Genomic DNA, 7,516 nt, shown 5'->3' on the forward strand with positions numbered 1-7,516 from the left:
GTTAGATGAAGGCCCAGAAAAAACAAGCAGCTGAGCTCAAAGGAGAACGTGAAATGGAAGCGCATGTGAATGATGCCCCTCTTCTCAGCCGTCAGGTTGGATTCACTACAGAAAAAGGCATCATTTTTAACAGCCTTATCATTTTGAACAGCCTTATTAATAAGCCCTGTGGAGCAGCCAAGGGCCCCACAGCTGACCCAAAGGCAGGAGACCAGCACAGACACCGGCTGGCAGCCCCCGTCCCAGGTGCTTCACCCCGTCAGACCTCCCACCTTGCAGATTCACCTGCCCTAACAGTTTACTCTGCTTTATTTTAGACCAACATTTTCCTACTGCACTGTCACGGTTTGCATAGCGGTGAAATAGTAAGAGGCAACACACCATCTATTTGCTTGATGCTCCCTTTTTTTTGGGGGGGGGGGAGATGCACTGGACCATAAAGCAGAAGAGACATGCAAAGGGCCCTGCAGCGTGCACGGTCCTTCCCCCCCACACACTGACGAGGCACTTTTGGTGAAGTGAGCCCTCACCTCTGCCAAGGCATTGTCTGTTCCCACGCTGTGCTAGCAAAAGCACAGGTGAGGTTCAAGAAGTAACAGCATCCTCGTCAAATCATAGAATCATGGAATCATAGAACGCTTTGGGTTGGAAGGGACCTTTAGAGGTCATCTAGCCCAACCCCCCTGCAGTGAGCAGGGACAGCTTTAACCAGATCAGGGTGCTCAGAGCCCCGTCCAACCTGACCTTGAAGGTTGCCAGGGATGGGACCTCTACCACCTCTCTGGGCAACCTGTCCCAGTGCTTCACCACCCTCATTGTCAAAGCGGTTGTCCAAGTACCAGGGACCACTAAACACGCAGCAAAAGCTTCAGAAGTTACAGGCTACTTTAGCCTGGGAGTGCAGTGACAAGCCTAGTGAGACTGTGTTTAACTGCTAGACTGTACAAAAAGTCCTGCAAGTCATTTTTTTCTAAGAGAGACATTAACCTTTCCTGTGAAAACTGCAACCCTATAACTTCTTTCTAACTCTGTCCCAGGGCCCTCATAATACTGGGTATCTGACATTTGTGCTTGTAAGTTAGGATGCAAGCAGAAGTTTTTAGCAGACTTGAAACAAGTTGGATAAATTATATATAATGAACCCTTATAAATGGGGTTCATCAACAGACTCTTGCAATGTCTATTCTTTTGATCACGATGGTAATATCTAAGAATCCAAGCTTGGCTAATCATTTTTTTGATCATTTACTTTATAAATAGAAATATCGAGCTACTTAGCTGACAACAACATGCTTGAGGTGGGTTATCCCATTAGCAGGAGAGATGCAAATATTCTAGAGGAAAAAAAAAAGAATAAGAAGCCTCCAATCATTTTCCTCCATGGACAAACCCTTTGATGCAGAAACCATCAGCAGCCGGCACGCCAGGCTCCCGTACCTCAGTGCACCAGCCACATGCAGCAAAAGCAAAGGTGCGTGCAAAGCCGCCGTGGGATAGGCATGGATGTGAACATAGGATGCTATCACCCAGCCTGGAGTTCTGCAAGGGAGCCTTTATTTTGTTGCAGCCATCTCTGCCGATGCCCGACTGATGCACGCTAAGGTAGTTGTTCCTTTTAGAGCCAGGCACAACACCCTCACCGCACATCGGGGTCTCCAAGCAGAAAGCAGAGATGCTCAGTAACGATGTGGTGCCTCAGGTGATGCCCTTTCTTCCCTGACCTTTGCCACCTAAAGAAATGAGACAAACTCCACCAGTGTGACAGAGGAGTCGCCCCACATGTGCAAAACAGCTACGGTCTGGTTGCCACCACTCCAGCACCTGGTTTTTGCCCCATGTCAATCCTCTCTGCGGGTGAGGAGCGGGATCCAGCCACGCGGCCGCTTGCCAGGGACCCCGAGGACCGGGAGGGCTCGGCCCCGGCTGCCTTCCTCCCCGGCCAATGGCATTACCAGCCGCGCCGCAGCCAGCCCCACGGCCCTCCTTGTACCGAGGAGGACATGCATGTGCCACGCTTGCGCGTCCGTCGGTGCAAGCATGCAGAACAGGGTCTGGCCCGTTTTGCATAGCAGCTGCGGCAGCTGGACACATCAAGGGCCTCTCTGCAGACCATCACCTCAGCTTCAGCTCCCAGGGTTAAAAATACCTTCTCACTGCGTGTGATCGCTGCCGGGCTAGAGACATACGTGTAATGAAAGCTCAGCCAGGGTGATCAGCAGAGATGGAAACCAGAAACCCTCCAAATCCAAAAAACACGGGGGTCAGCAGCCTCAGCCCCCACAGAGGGTCAATAAAACCCTTCCCTCACCTGGCCCAGTCCCTAAAGCAGGCACCCGTGGCTCCATGCAGATAGCACGGTAAGGAGGAAGACTGCACGTTCAGGCAGATAAAGACCTTTCTGCAAAAGCAAGAGAAACAGCTTATTTACACAACTCTTGCTTTTCGGCTTACACCAACCTTGCCACGCTATACAACAGCCCCCCGCAGGCATCCGAAGTACCGTATGAATTACCAGTGCAACCATCACACACCAGCATCATACTGACACGAAGCACGGCTCTGAGACCAGGTCAGCTTCACACAGATTTGCTCAGCTTTACGACATAACACCACATTTCACCAGGGACAAGAGGTCTCCACCTATAGCTGTTGACACACAGAGGAGCCTTCAAGTCACCCCGCTGGGCTGTCCAGGTCCACACCCAGCTTTGGGGGGTGCATCACCCCGCCAGAAACCCTACGAGATGCAGGAGGGTGCTGGACGCTCTGCCCAGAGGGTGGGAAATCCCTGCCCTTCCTGGGTATCCTCTAATGGGGAAGAGAGGCAGGCAACCACCCAGGCGTGCAGAGATAAATGATGCTTTACCTAGACATGGGCTCCATCTTCACACCTCTCCCTACATCACCGGCTAACCTGGCTGGCACCATCACCTTCTGTCTCACAGGTGGCTGCATTTTTATTAGTAGAGTGTTGGTACTAGCAGGCTTGCAAATTGGTGTTCTGCAAGATGTTTAAAGGCTCAGCAAAAGCAGACTTCAACAAAAATAAAAATATACTCAGCTAATTCAAGTGCCTAAAAATAGGGTAGAAAAATTGCTCTGCTGTGATAAACGTCCTTGTCTGTATTGGGTTTGCATGGCAAGGTTTTGGTAGCAGGGGGGCTACAGGGGTGGCTTCTGTGAGAAGCTTCCCCCATGTCCAATAGAGCCAATGCCAGCCAGCTCCAAGACAGACCCACTGCTGGCCAAGGCTGAGTCAATCAGTGACAGTGGTAGCGCCTCTGGGATAACATATTTAAGAAGGGAAAAAAACCCAAGAATACCGAAAACACCAGGGCACAAACTGCAGCTGGAGTGAGGAGTGAGAATATGTGAGAGGAACGATTCTGCAGACACCAAGGTCGGTGAAGAAGGAGGGGGAGGAGGTGCTCCAGGAGCCAGAGCAGAGATTCCCCTGCAGCCCGTGGTGAAGACCATGGTGAGGCAGCTGTGCCCCTGCAGCCCATGGAGGTCCATGGTGGAGCAGATATCCACCTGCAGCCCGGGGAGGACCCCACGCCGGAGCAGGTGGATGTGCCCGAAGGAGGCTGTGACCCCATGGGAAGCTCGCGCTGGAGCAGGCTCCTGGCGGGACCTGTGGATCCATGGAGAGAGAGGAGCCCACGCAGGCGCAGGTTTGCTGGCAGGGCTTGTGACCCCGTGGGGGACCCACGCTGGAGCAGTTCATGAAGAACTGCACCCCGTGGGAAGGACCCACATTGGAGAAGTTCGTGGAGGACTGTCTCCCATGGGAGGGACCCCACGCTGGAGCAGGGGAAGAGTGTGAGGAGTCCTCCCCTGAGGAGGAAGGAGCTGCAGAGACAACGTGTGATGAACTGACCGCAACCCCCATTCTCCATTCCCCTGCGCTGCTCGTGGGGAGGAGGTAGAGAAAAAAATCAGGAGTGAAGTTGAGCCCAGGAAGAAGGGAGGGGTGGGGGGAAGGTGTTTTAAGATTTGGGTTTATTCCTCATTACCCTACACATGTTCTCACTCCTGCTACTCAGTTTTGATTGGTAATAGATTAAACTGACTTTCCCCAAGTCAAGTCTGTTTCGCCCATGACGGTAATTGCTGAGTGATCTCCCTGTCCTTATCTCAACCCACGAGCTTTTTTGTTATATTTTCTCTCCCCTGCCCAGTTGAGAAGGGGAGTGACAGGGCGGCTGTGTGGTGCTTAGCTGCCAACTGGGGTTAAACCACGACATTGCCTTTATAAAGTTACAGGTATGAATTGCACCACAGCCACCAAGCTGAACCATGATTATTAATAGAAGATGGGGAAAAATAAGAATCAAAATTCAGACAGAACGGGTGTCAAATTTACACACAGCTCCTGCTGGCCCACTGACTGCTCACTTTTCAGTAGTTCACCTGAAACGCAAAGCCAGCACGTGATGCAGTCATCAAAATGCTGACGGAGGCTCTGGCCGGTCCAGACCTCTGGGACCGTGCCCTGCTGTGGTGGAAGCCTCCTCCACAGGCTCCAGGGGAGGGGGCTCACCCTCCTGCCAAAGGAGAAGCCTTCACAGAAGGGGCTCAGCGGTGCAAACCTCGGCACAGTGCGTTTCGTCGCTCATGGTTTTGGAACTGGTACTTTCCATGAGGACCAATATTTTTGGAAGAACCTCAAGGCAGCTTGAACGCTTCCTTCCTCCAGGGTCTGACAAACGCAAAAAAGCCAAACCCTCTGCCCTCCAATCTCCTTTTTGATACACCAGAATAAACTATTTAACAGACGTTTGGGGTAAAGTTGGAGATAAATGAGGTTATGGAGCCAGTTTTATGCAAGAGTCAGGTCAGCCTGTTACAGCGGTCACTTTTTTCCCTAGAAATCATCAGGTCAAGAGCAAAACCCCTTTGGTAGCTCTCCCACATGATCCACAACAGAAGGAAAACTCCCAAGTCATCTCTTCGCATGCAGTTGTGCTCCCAGCTGGAGGGTTGCTAGTTTAAGCAGAATACGTCAGAAAGAAAGAATCACGTGCACGAACCGTGAAATAGCCCTCCGCAACACAGGACAAAACAACTGCCTCATAGAGGGACACAGGCAGCACCTTAGAGGAACACGTCACACCATCAAGGAAACCTTCTTGCCTCACACGTGCTACATAGACGGTATGTGTTGTACAAACCCACCCACTGGCATGCACATTTTCCCCTGTGGCTCGACACCGTCTCCCAAAAGACGGCGCAGGCAGGGAGGCCCTGGGGCACCGAGCCAGCGCACGCCCAGCTTCACCCTCTCCCAGCCAGCAACCCCACCACCAAACCACCATCACCTGCTAGGAAAGAAATTGCTTTATTTCCTTTTACTTACCATGAGAAAACAGAATAAAGTCCATCTCATTTTATCCATCTTATAAAGTCCATTTTATCCATCTTATAAAGAAAACAGAATAAAGTCCATCTTATTTTATCCATCTTATAAAGTCCATCAAGGTTTTACTGCACCTTGATAACCAGCACAGACACAGAGGACCCAGCAGGTGCCACACGTCGGGAAACGGAAGGATTTCCCTCGTATGTTGGAAATAGTGCTTTGTGAAGTTACGTTATTGCTGTTTCCTAAATATCCTGAGAGGATAGCTGGACACGTGTCACCTTACACGGCACACCCCTCACCACCACCGCCACAGATCGACTGTGCACAGTGACCCACGGCCAGCATCACACCTCGGGACACCGGGGTCGTTCACGTACCGCGTGCTGCAGGGGAGGGAAAGCACGCCGAAAAAAGCCCCCGTGTCTGCGCCCATGCGAACAGCCGGCGCCGAGGCTCTGGCTATGTTATATTTAGGTGAGGCAAACCTCAGCTGTTTGTCGGTGCGCGGTCCGGATATGCAAACACCCCACGGGAAACACCGTTTCACACGGCGAGGCGTGACGAGGAAAACATTTCCCTTCCCTCCAAACGTTTTAACATCTTCCAGCACCACGAGGCATGCAGTTATGGATTTAAACTGCTCTAAAAAGTAAAAACTAAATATTTTTGAGTTTCCACCTGCACAGGCTCTGGGCCACGGCTGGCAGTGCCCCTGAGCACCACTTGGAGGGGCCAGGCAGCGCAGAGCTGGGGCAGTGCCCGTGGCCCTCAGCTCCCCGGTTCATTTCAACCCCTCACCAGCCTTTCTGGACGGAAACCTTTCTTTTTCACTTGCGTCAAACCCAAGCAGAGTTTTTAGCATCACCACCTGACTAATATTGGGTATGAGGGGGAAGGCACAGAGGGGCCATTTTCACAGCAAGGCATCCTAAGCTGGGAACAAGTCTGACAATTAACTCGCTGAATGAAAGTCAAGGCTATAGAGTAAAGCTTTGGAGGTGGCTGAAGGTCATTTTTTCCCAAGATCTATGTCCCACCTGCTTTGCAGCTGTCATGTTGCTGAAGTAAATTAATAGCTGATAGCTTTATTCATGTTCAGTAAAGAGTCAGAAAGGCTTTTCCTTCTGGGGTTTTTCACAGAAGAAAAACCGAGGCCCATAATCCTTACTGCAACGTGATCATATCTATCCTCCCATCTGTAACACACTTTGCGAATGAAAAAACTGCAATAAGCACTGCCTGCAAAATATTCTGTCTGTAGTCATTAGGCCAAAAAAACCGCCACAACTCCCAAACACCCTCTCAGAGTTCCCAAACAAAAAAAAAAAAGTCTCAGGAGAAAGGAAAAAAAAAAAAAAAAAAAAGAAAAAAAGAAAAACAAAAACAAACGAAGAAAGAAATACCAGGGTACAGTGGCAAGCACTTTGGTCCAGCCACCACCTGAACTTCAGGGGTCTGTGCATGTAGATTCAGCCTCACACCTCATGCCATCTCTCCTGAACGGGCAGATCCACAGGCCTGCTGCTATCAGCACTTGGGAGGCACACAGAGATGCTGGTACTTCAGGGTGCCACTGGTCCTGCTCACTCAGCTCCAGAGATTTTAACTAAATTAATGCTTTTTCCCCCATCCTATCATAGTCAGACCTTGCATGCTCATCGTGAATTTTTCCAACATTTTTAATTATTTGCATTTTTGACTGTTTAAGCAGGGCTGGCTCCAAGCACCTTTGCAGAACATGCCTTTGCTATGAATGCAAGCAGTCTCTAGCAAGAGTTTGAAGGAGGTGGAAAGACAAGGTAGACCAGGACTGCTGCCGACAGCTGGACCTGCTGCTGGCTTTTCCGCCTGCAGAGCTGAGCTGCCCTTGTCGCAGAGCCTGGCACCAAACCACGGGAAGTGGGAAGCTGAACAGGATCAGAGGCTGCAGGTGCTTCTCCCCTGAAATTGCTATTGCAACCATTAAATCCTTCAGGGTAACATTTCTCTTACCTTGCTCTTACCTCATTTAGTCATTTAAAGCTGGAAATGAGAAACATGCATGCTTACTCCCGCCTTCCCCAAGGGCGAGGAACGCACTGCTAACCCATGGTGAACCATAGAATCATAGAATGCTTTGGGTTGGAAGGGACCTTGAGAGATCATCGAGCC

Source organism: Pelecanus crispus, chromosome 2 (genome assembly GCF_030463565.1).
Source record: "Pelecanus crispus isolate bPelCri1 chromosome 2, bPelCri1.pri, whole genome shotgun sequence".
Classification (NCBI taxonomy): Eukaryota; Metazoa; Chordata; class Aves; order Pelecaniformes; family Pelecanidae; genus Pelecanus; species Pelecanus crispus.